Source organism: Macrobrachium nipponense, chromosome 37, assembly GCF_015104395.2.
Source record: "Macrobrachium nipponense isolate FS-2020 chromosome 37, ASM1510439v2, whole genome shotgun sequence".
NCBI classification, from domain to species: domain Eukaryota; kingdom Metazoa; phylum Arthropoda; class Malacostraca; order Decapoda; family Palaemonidae; genus Macrobrachium; species Macrobrachium nipponense.
In genome coordinates, this window is record NC_061097.1 from 39,262,225 (window position 1) to 39,274,724 (window position 12,500).

Here is a 12,500-nt window from a genome sequence, read left to right on the forward strand (position 1 = left end):
TATGTCTTATAGTCATATTGGTTCCAAGGGCAATGGAGAATTTCTCTATACCGAGATGAGGTTCGACATTTCTCAAGACAGGTCTAAGCTAGCTGACAATCAAGGTAAATACATCATAAAAAGATTTCTCTCAACAGAATTTGTTAAGAAAAGAAAATATGTTAACAAAATGGAATTTTTATCATTACTATAGAAACGATATGCTAAGTAATGGAACTGTATGAACTTACTGCATAAAATTAGTTCATGTAGAGAGCTACGAGTGTTACACTTATGGCTCCTAATATTAATTTTCTTACCTCTTTTCCATTACTTGAACTCTTCTGCTCATTTCTCTCCCCTCGTTAATTACTAATTTGCATATGCAATGTCCGTTGATAATCCTCTCTATTTTTAGCCCTTGTTTTACCTTTCTCTAATTGGTCTCATTTCACCTGTTCGGCTTCTTGAAAGACAGAATTAATGTCAAGACTTTATTTCTTACTTAGGTTAATACAACGTTCCCTCCATTTCAGTGATGACTCTGGAATCTTTTTGTCTACTTTTTCCCTAACTATAAATCTTGTTTTATTCCTGTCTCCCATTTACTCTAAAGTTTACTTTCTTTATGATATTTGCTCACGTTTATTGTTTTATTTAGTCTTATTTCGACGCTGAAATTAAAGCCTTTGTTTCGTCATTCTGTTCAGTTTAAACTGCCACTCTCATTTACAGACAAAAAAAAAAACATTTGCTTTGGTATTCAGAAATTATATACTCCCTCGATGTTGCTCAATCCTTTTTTCTAAAGCTTAAGTAGTTGACCTGACTTATCTATATTTTTTCTAACTCAAATTTTCGTCGTTTTTTTATCCATCAACTGAAACTAACCTGATGAAATGCTGATTTTCCATTTGATAATTCCTCCCTGGAAAAAAATAAATTATAATCACATTTATCAGATCATTTGAACTAAATTCATTGCCTTGACTGCGAGGATTTACTGCATAATTCTGTATTCTTTCTGGAGAGAGACGATTTTTGTGCTCTATCCAGAATAATCCTTCTTTTCTCAGCCGTCTTCCGTCGCCATATTCATAACATTTTCCCTCTTCCGAGAATTAAATATGTTTTCCCTCCCGAGGTATTATTCTACGTGCCTAATTTCCCTTAAGAGTCTTTTTCGTTCGCTTTCGTCCCACTCATGTTAATTCCAACTCTTCTCCATTGGCTCTCGCAGTTTCCCTCTGTTTTCTTTTTGTTTCAACCCACACGGCTGCTGCTTCTTTCCTGCTCTGGAATACAATTATGCTTCTTCGTTTCTTCGACGTCAAGGGTAAATTTCTCTCTTCATTTTGTGATTAAGAGAGGGAAGTACTTGTGAGCATTTCGTCTTTATTCCTCTCTTTGCTTTAGGATTCTAGCAGTGTCCTTGTATGTGTGTGCCTTCAGTTTCTTTATGGCGTTTGTGGGCGAGTATGTGTTTATACCTATAGCTATGGCTACTATGGCTAAATACATGCATACATACATGCATACATACATAAAGTGAATGTTGGTATGTTTGTATATTTTGCGCCCTATAAAAATTCTAGCCGCTAAACAAATCTAGACAAGTTTGGCACATGCCCATCATTTAACCCTTCCTAGATAATAGGGGAAGCTTCAAACCCTACCCACGCCCCATTCCCCTTCCCCCCTCCCTTTGTAATTTATGTGGTAAATAAACTCTATGGGTTTATCATACCCTACTTCGTGTAATCCAGATCATACAAATATATTACTGAAAATGCTTTTTAGTCAAAACAGTAATAAATAGTTAAAAGGGAGAGTCACCACAGTAATACCTGGAACAAGGGGACAGACAGTAGAGCAATACCTGGATAAAATGGACATCCCACTACAGTAATACCTAGATAAAAGGGACAGCCATCACAGTAATACCTAGATAAAAGGGACAGCCATCACGGTAATACCTAGATATAAAAGGGACAGCCATCACAGTAATACCTAGATATAAAAGGGATAGCCATCACAGTAATACTTGGATAAAAGGGACAGTTGCCAGTTCAATACCTGTCAGTTTGCTCACGACTGTTTGAAGGGTGAAGGTTCCCATAAAAAAGCAAAACTGTCATCAGACTGTCAACACAAACCCCTCCCCCTTCCGTCTTCCCTCCCCCTCCGCATCTCCTTTCCCTTTTCCCTACCCCTACACGTAGACTGTCAATCAGAGTTTTCCCAGGTAGCGCCGGGTTGGTCGGCTAGTATCTACATATATATATATATATATATATATATATATATATATATATATATAGATATATATATATATATACATGAGAGAGAGACAGACAGACATATAAATTCAAAGTCCTTATCTATCACAGACATAAATAAAAAGACACTATACAAAAATAACAACTGGGTTTTAAATCCTGAAGGAAACCTGTAGTAATCAAAGCACTGGATGCTGAATTTCTCCCCTAGACCAAGTTCGAAGCTTCTATGGGAAATTATAAATTCCATGTCTTATATCATGCACCAATTTTCAACGAACTTCAGTGGAAATAATTTGAAGAGAAATATGTATATCAGGAAATGAAGCGTTCGTTGATATTTTGTTAAGATTTTCACATAAGCCAACGCGTTTCTATGCCATTTAAATCTTCGCATACATCAAAACATTCCTGTATATCATTTACATCTTCCACAAATGCTGAGAATCAGAGCCTTTTCTGAATTTCCTGATATCTTGCCGAGCAATTACCTCACTTCAAGAGTTAGATTTGCCAGGAAAACAGTCGACAAAGGACGGAAAGTCAATCCGTTTATTTTTTGCAGGAATCCCATTCAGCTGCCTCGACATTAATCTGGGCTTCATCCAGTGCGGATTGATGCGTTAAATGCAAAAGCATAGGAAATTTCCTGCAATGTGCGGAGAAGGAATCATCGTCACAACTACAGCGAGGAATCTGATTGGCTGATAAGGCTCGTGAATGAGCTGGGGAAGCCGACGACGGTATGCCTTTGAATTCCTCTCTCTCTCTCTCTCTCTCAGTTAGTATACTCCCTTCTTACTTCAAAGTCAGTGGCCCTTGTAGGCCTGTTCCAGATGAATATCGTTCATCTTCAGCAAAATGATAAAAATGGCTAATTGTGCCTTACTCACCGTCCAAAGTCTCTCTCTCTCTCTCTCTCTCTCTCTCTCTCTCTCTCTCTCTCTCTCTCAGTGTAGTGTATTGCCTTCTCACTCACTGTGGCCTATTTCATTTCCAAATTTCAAATAAATTTCCCTTGTCTCTTCTTCAGTGGAACAAGACAATGGAAGCCGCATACGAAACGTCGCAGAAAAACGCTTTCTCAAACAGACGGCAGTTGAACGTAACAAGGCAGCCAGAGGGCAATGACATCGCAGTCTATATATGTAAGTGACATAATTACGCAAGTAATTGTCCTCAGTTCGTCACGCACACGAACATTAATTGGGGTAATATCATGCGAAGGTAACAGAATGTGAGATCTCCTTACGGAGAACGAAAAGTAATAGACATATGAAGCTACTATGTTCTTTTGCTAGTTCTGGATCCTATTTGGGGCCATAGATATATATATATATATATATATATATATATAAATGTATATATATATATATATATATATATATATATATATATATATATATATATATATATATATATATAAATATATGAAAGTTGCACACAGTCCAGTAGGTGTGATAAATAGAACACTATATTGTATTGAATTGTATGGTGTTATTTTACGTTGCATGGAACCAGTGGTTATTCAGCAACGGGACCAACGGCTTTACGTGACTTCCGAACCACGTCGAGAGTGAACTTCTGTCACCCGAAATACACTTCTCTCACTCTTCAGTGGAACGCCCGAGAATCGAACTCGTGACCACCGAGGTGGCACGCCAACACCATACCGACCACGCCACTGAGGAGCGTTTAATGGAACACTGGAGGGAAAAATATTCTCAGACAATAAATTTTAACATTGTGCTATTTATCAAAGCCATGGACTCTAATATCTAATAAGAAATAGTATAATGCACATATATACGTATAAGCATATCTTGAGGATCAAAATAAGGTTGAATTGTGCATTAGTTTGCATTATTTACCTAAAGAGCCTCGTCGTTTACAGTAGCTTATGGAAATCTATTAAGAAATTATTTATTCATAACGAAGTGATTCTTCAATTTATGATATTCTCATGATAGTAATTTCAATTCACGAGACGAAAAATGAACTTTATTTGAGTTACACCTTACAACGTCCGCTAATGAGAAGCAAGTTTAATCCTTGGGTTGTCTATGAATCATAAACTGTATTTTATGTCCGTTTAATGTCATAGTAAAGCGTTTCTCCTTTCAGTTAATGAAATTTATAAAACCTTCGTCATTTTACGAAACAGTAAATGTATTATTAATATATTTAGTGACATATGCAGCGATCTCTTCTAGATATTTTATATAACTTCCAAGCGAATTGGTAATTTCACAAATTCCCTGAAAACTTCAGGGATTTCGTGAAATCGCTGTATTTCACAATCTTCCTGTAACATATAAACTCCATTTTAGTTCATGGAATCTGAAATGAAGAAAATTTCAGAATCATATTTCTAAAAAAAATCACACTTAATTAGACATATTCTATGAAATTCTGAACTTATCTTTATATGTTTATTTTATTTACTTACACAGTTCCACAGCTTTTGGAATTAACTCTATTCTTCCGTTTTTTCTATCTTCCTCACGTCTTGGTATCTGTTCGATTTTCTTGCTTTCTTCGAGTCTAGATTGCACAAAAGGATTTAATCTGCGCTTTCCAGCGGCCTTTTAACCGTCAAAGCCTGTACTTTATTTCAAGTTATTTAAAAAAATTCCGGAACTTTAATTATGCACATAATACGTAACTGGATTGACTCGTTACGTTTCTATGTTTCTCAAAATACTGCACTTTCCTTCGCATCGTGAAATTCTGAGATGTATTTCTGAACGTCAATAAAATCCCCGTGAACAGACTCTTTCCATCTCCCCCTTCCTAATTAGTCGTATACTTCATTTCAGTTTATAAAGTACTCTATTATTTCTAAACAAATTAATTAATTCATATAACTAATTCCATAAGTGTTATTTAACGCTGTTACATATTGCACATCATATGTATCGCATATTTCATGAAAAAGGGAATGTATACTTGTACATAGGAAATATGGAAATGAAGTTGAATAAAGAATTTTGAACCAAGGCCAATCACTGGGACCTATGGGGTCATTCAGAACTTAAAGGCTAATTAACAGTAGATAGGTTTGTAAGGTGTAACAAGCGGAAAACCTCTCGGTTTCACTATGAAAAAATTGTTAGGAGAGGGTAAAAAGTTAGACGGAAGAAAGAGAATACGAACGGAGGTACAGTAAAAGTAATGAAAGGGGATGCAGCTAGGGGCCGATGGTGACACTACAAAGAACTTTAGGTAATGCCTACAGTGCACCGCATGAGGTGCAGTGACGGCACTAACCCGCTATGGGGTGTAAATAGGATATAAAACGAATCAATTCAATCTATAGTATTCAAGTATTATATATCACCGCGTATTTCAGGTCATATCACGTAATACCGCCACGTATTTCCGTAAATAAAAGACAAAAACGTATCTTTCCATCTTCCAACAAAGCTACGAACTCAGTCCAGCAGTTCTTAATAAATTTCTGCCATCGGTCAAAAAAAAAAAAAAAAAAAAAAAAAAAAAAAAAAAAAAAAAAAAGTCCCGTGTCATCAGTAAACAAGTCCCGTCCACAAAGACGCGGAAATGGCGGGTGTAATTATTGAAGATCAGAAAGATAACTAAATTAAGCGAGGCTGTTATTGCATTACGCAGCTACCCCCTCTTGCTTGCCTATTAATACGGTTATTTGCAGGGGGACCTCGGTGGGAAATAGTGGATTTTTATAGGAAGAGCGGTTTGATTGATATTGGCGGGTGATGTCGCTATGGCAAGACTTCCGGTTTGCATTCTGGGTGCAAGGAGGAAACGAGTGCAATAATGGATATATAGATATATTTATATATATATATATATATATATATATATATATATATATATATATATATATATATATATATATATATATATATATATCAATGAAGCACGAAGGAACACGAATTTTAGAATATTCTTTAGTCCACGATAGAAAGGTAAGTGAAACAGGGACTGGAACAAATATATTCGTAGTATATTCTACATTTTCAAGTTCACACTGAAAACATATATATATATATATATATATATATATATATATATATATATATATATATATATATTATATATGCATATACATATATATATATATATATATATATATATATTATAAACATATCTATGTGTTTATGCAAATATAACTTCTCTCATACAATCATACATTTATCAATCATTTATGCATATCTGAAACCAATACTCTCATACATGCAAACAAATTCAAAAAGAGAGTGAGACGGAGGTAGAAAGAGACTTACAAAGGGGCGGGGGGAGAGAGAGAGAGAGAGAGAGAGAGAGAGAGAGAGAGAGAGAGAGAGAGAGAGAGAGAGAGAGAGTAGGGCAGGAAAACAGATATTGTGGCCTTCACGAAATCATTCCCATTGCTTTCGGTTCGCCAATGATTAAAATATATAAAAACACGTCCATCGAATCCTCCTATCTATCTTTTCAAAATTAAAATTCCGCCTAATCACAATTAATTCACCGTATGTGACCTAAAACAAATTCCAGAAAGGCGCTCGGTCCGAGAAGGAGGAGGAGGAGGAGGAGGAAGTCCAAAGTCACTATTTTGGAATTCTGTCACGAATCGAAGCGAACGTCCCCCACGAGATCTGCCAGCCACGGTCGGCCTTTGAGTTAGGGCTTCTGAACGCTGCCCGGGCGTGTCCATTTGGTTCCCAGTAAAGACATCTTACATATCGAGACCAACGCGGATTAATGGTTGCCTGCGCCCCCCTGCTCCGCATCCCACCCCCCCCCCCCCCCCCTCCCGCAAGCCTGACGCTCGAGAGAGAGAGAGAGAGATATAGGTGTGCAGAATGGCTGGTTAAGAGAGAGAGAGAGAGAGAGAGAGAGAGAGAGAGAGAGAGAGAGTGCAGGATGTGAGAGAGAGATAGAGAGAGGGAAAAAGAATACAGAATGGCTGGCTGAGAGAGAGAGAGAGAGAGAGAGAGAGAGAGAGAGAATCAAGCAAAATATGATATCAAGAACAAGAATACAGATAAAGTCTGAAAAGTAAAGAGAGAGAGAGAGAGAGAGAGAGAATCGGTCTGGAGAACGGCTGGCTGAGAGCGAGGAGAGAGAAGAGAGAGAGAGAGAGTAGAGAGAGAGATCAAGCAAAATATGATATTAAGAACAAGAATACAGATAATGTCTAAAAGAAAAAGTAGAGAGAGAGAGAGAGAGAGAGAGAGAGAGAGAGAATCGGTCTGGAGAACGGCTGGCTGAGAGAGAGAGAGAGAGAGAGAGAGAGAGAAGAGAGAGAGAGGCATGGGTGACAGAATGGGTGAGTAATGGATGAGCGAATCGGTTATAGATGAACTCTCCGGCCGCATGGGAGTGGTAAGATGGGGGCGCTACGGAGAAGCAGCGATGCGGGCTAGTGCTCTCCGGAGTGGTTGCAGAAGCAGACGAGAGAGAGAGAGAGAGAGAGAGAGAGTATCTCGCGTTGTTAATGAAGCCAATTTTGACAGTCAAGGTAAAGGTCAGTTTATTGAGTCGTTTCGTCATTTCTACAAGATTTCTCCCTAAGTGGAATTAGTTTAGGTATTATACACGTATACATACGTACAGGCATACGTAATCTTTGTCCTTACATGAAATTAGGTGAGATATTATACATACATACATACATAATTACATAATCAATACCAGGGTTTCTCCATAAGTTTAAGGTATACATACAGACATACATACATACATACATACGTGAATACATATAGAATTAATACCAGAATTTCACTCTTAACTGTAGTTAGCTAAGACATAATACATATATACATACGTACAGAAATGCATGATTATCTTCCTTAATTAAAATTAGGTAAGATATTATACATACACACTACATACTGACGTACCTACATACAGACATACAAGCATGCATACACAATAAATGCCATTTCTGATTCCATAATAAAATCCTCGTGACCTGCTCGATTCCGGTATTAAAAAAAATCATCTCCTTTTTTTATTATTATTGTCGTCTACGTTAAATAAAAGAAATGGAAGAGTCGTGATAATCTTTGAGAAATGCGCAATGCAAAATCATAAACGTATCTCTATTGTCACTTCGACTAAATGTCAGGGGTAAGTGCTTGTAATGGGCAGGATTTTCTGCATCTGGTAACAAGATGGAAGATATGTCAGCTTGTATGGATAGGGAATATATATGTATGTATATATATATATATATATATATATATATATATATATATATATATATATATATATATATATATATATATATAGTACTGCTTAAAATCACAGTAAATGCAAGTGACTTCATTATATAAGCGAATATCACAGGAAAATGACAGGCAGGAGGTCAGTACCAAGCGCTTCCGTGTGTTGTTCATTCACGCATCGTCGGGCGCCAATACGACCGTTCTAAAAGGTCACAAAGGAAGCAAAGAGAACAAGAACGCCAGATGGTTAATATTGTCAGAGGGTAATAAACCAAAAGATGTAATCCATCTGGTAGTCTTGTTCTTTTAGTTTACTTTGTATATAGTCATACATACATACATACATACATATGTATATATATATATATATATACACACTCATAATGCGTGTGTACATATATACATATATATATATATAATATATATATATATACAGATACATTAATACATACATACATACATATATATATATATATGTGTGTGTGTGTGTGTGTGTGTGTGTGTGTGTGTGTGTGTGTGTGTGTGTGTGTAAAAGTTTTGATAGCTCATCATGTATTGTTGCATCAGTTGGGTATTTATAACTATACTCTGAAATTTTTATTTATAATAGCAAATGTCATGTTAACTGAGTCTTGCAAATATGTAGGAAATGCAACTTAATGATATAAAGATTATAAATAACCAACTGATGCAACATTATTAAGCTTCATTACCTACACATTTGCAAGAGATTCAGTTAACATGACATTTGCTATTATAAATAAAAATTTCAGTGCAGTAAAAGTTACACGACATGAAAAATACACCTTTCGATTAAACGATAAACTAGTTAGATTTTACAAGACTAAGGTATTTTTCTATCTATATTTCATTCACTTTTTACATATTTTAGAATGGTTGCATATGTTAGATGCTCCAGGGTTGGAAATCCTTGTCACCGTACGATAACTGACCCCTCTATGGGAGTACTACTATAGTAGATTCACATCAACCGTGCATTTGATGTCTATGCCAATCCCTAAAGACGCTCCTGATTGGCTGTTGATAAGCCAATCACACGGCTGAAATTCCCAGTCTCTCGAGAGACTTCACATAGGCAGGATGTATGTTCCACCTCTCTTGAAAGAGGTATACTTCAGGAGAGATGGAACATACATCCTACCTATGTGAACTCTCGAGAAAGACAGTTTCCAGCCCTGTCTTTGGCTTATCAACAGCCAATCAGGAGCGTCTTTAGGGACTGGCCTAGACATCAAATGCACGGTTGATGTGAATCTACTATCGTACTATATCTTAGTTTAACCAGACCACTAAGCTGACTAACAGCTCTCCTAGGGCTGGCCCGAAGGATTATATTTTTTCTTTTTTAACGTAGCGAGGAACCAGTTGGTTACTTAGCAACGGAACCTACAGCTTATTGTGGGATCCAAACCACAGTATGTCGAGAAATGAATTTCGAATCACCAGAAGTAAATTCCTCTGGTTCTGCCTTGGCAGCAGAGGGAAGCGAACTCGGGCTACCAGATTGGTAGGCGAGTACGGAACCTACTCGTCCAATGAGGTGCTTATGGGAGTCGATTCGCACTTTGAGCAGACGTCTAGTAGCTGCGACATACGTCCCAGAATTACATCCGGGCCACGAATATTGATAGATTACATTTGGCGTCATATAGGGACTTGAGCGGTCTTCCAATCGAAATAAAGGGGCAAAAATTAGCGGGTTTTTGGGAATGAGTTTAATAAAAAGAGCTCTTAAGTGTTTGCTCAGGACCTTGGTGAACTCTTTCATGAAGTGTTTGTCTTGAGTGTAGGGCAAACTAGCGTAGAATTTCATTTTGGGCTCAGTAAGGACCGTAGCGAGCTTTGAAAACTGTTTATTAAGTATTCTATTAAGGACTTCATGGAATACCTTGTCCGGAAAGCAATTTTTACCAAAGTAATCTTAAAGGAAGAGGATCTCTTTATGAAACAGATTCCATTTTGAGGTGAGAGAAAGCGCCCTGTGAACCAAGATGTAAAACGGTAATTAAAAATGAAAACTTTAGCATTATTGTCCACAGTAACAACCAGAGTGATTTATTTATACTTAAAACACTTAAGATTAAACTGCTAGGTTCTCAATTAAACACACAGTCCAGCTCTACCCAGTTGTTTTTGTCTCTCTCTCTCTCTCTCTCTCTCTCTCTCTCTCTCTCTCTCTCTCTCTCTCTCTCTCTCCTTCTCCTTGCTTTGTTGCTATTCCTAGTTCTCTTCTCTTTGTACCAGCAGGTTAGTTCGTTTTCACTAGTGTTTTTATGTTATTTCAATTAGTCTTTCGTTAGTCTTTTGTAAGTTTCAAATGCATTTTAGTGTTTTATCTATCTTTTTGTATTGTGCAATCTAGTTATTTATTTGTCTGTGTTTCGCACATGTTAATATTTCACTTGTCATCTGACTTTTAACTGACCTTTATTTTACTTTGTCAAATTTTACAATATAAGCTTTTATTTTTCTGTGAATAAATCCCAGAAGATGTAAATATAATTTACGAAGCGTATAAATAAACTGTTAAAAGTATTCATGAAATAAACCATGGACATTTTTGTCGCATCATCCTACCCATTAAGTATATGTATATATATATATATATATATATATATATATATATATATATATATATATATATATATATATATATATATATATATATATATATATATATATATATGAACGTGCTTTTTGAATTTAATGAGAGATAGAGAGAGAGAGAGAGAGAGAGAGAGAGAGAGAGAGAGAGAGAGAGAGAGAGAGAGAGAGAGAGAGAGAGAGAGAGAGAGAGAGAGAGAGAGAGAGAGAGAATTGGGGGGTGCTTTAACTATTGATTTTGTGTGAATTAGGAATACCGAGCCAAGTAGAGCATTCCAAAGATTAGTAGTATAATTATGAGGAAACCCCATATATGTAGGAAATGGTCACATACCAAATCAATAGCTAAAACACTCTCTCTCTCTCTCTCTCTCTCTCTCTCTCTAATCAGCAGACAAACGACGAATATTAAACCAATGTTAATGGTCATTTATGTTAAATGAATCAAATGAGCTTCATACATACATACATACATACATACAATTACAAATCCCAAAGTTGTAGGAGACTGTAAATATAAGATTACACGTGTCATACTATAACTTGGGTGCGAGTTATTCCCAGGGTACAGTGAATGCTAAATTAAACTATATTTGTAGCTTAAGATTTGTGAATAAATCAAGTCCAGAGTGCGTAAGTGTCAAAGATTCAATTCCTACTGCGTATGGGGCTGAATGGATATTTCAACGGAGGCAGCAACAGGTGTGTGTGTATTATGCATAGACAATAACTATACCAGCGCATATGATATGGAATGGAAAACAGAATTTAGGATAAGGTCAAGGCCTGGGACCTACGAGGTCATTTAGCTCTGAAAGTTATTTTTGACAATATAAAGCGTTTGAAGGGTATAAGGAGGAAAACCTCACAGTTCCACTATGAAACAAACGTTAGGAGAGGGTGGAAAGTAAGATAGAGGAAATGGAATATGAATGGAGGTTTAGTAAAATGAATGAAAGCTGTTGCAGCTAGGGGCATAAGGGACGCTGCCAAGAACCTTAAGCAATGCATACAGTGCACCTATAAGAGGTGTACTGAAAGCACTGCCCGTCTCCTACGGGGACTAATACATATTTGCGCAACGTGTATATAAGACTATGCAACCAATCGATCAGCCAATAATCTCGCCATTTCCCAGCCCAAGGTCAAACCAGCGAGTAAATCAGAGGAGTATTATTAATTAATACCCGACTCTCGAACTATCCAAATATAAAGAAATGGATCAGGCCATAACGTAACGTTATCGAATAACACGCCACCAGGTGCCCGGGCAATTTCCATGACATAACTGTTATGGGTAAACTTTGGCCAGCCAAGTTTCGAAGGTGGGGCGGGGGGGGGGGGTGGAAAGAAGGGAGGGGGATAGTCCCCCGGGGAGTCATGAAGCCTTCTTAATAATGTGTGTAAGTGCTCAGGATACGAA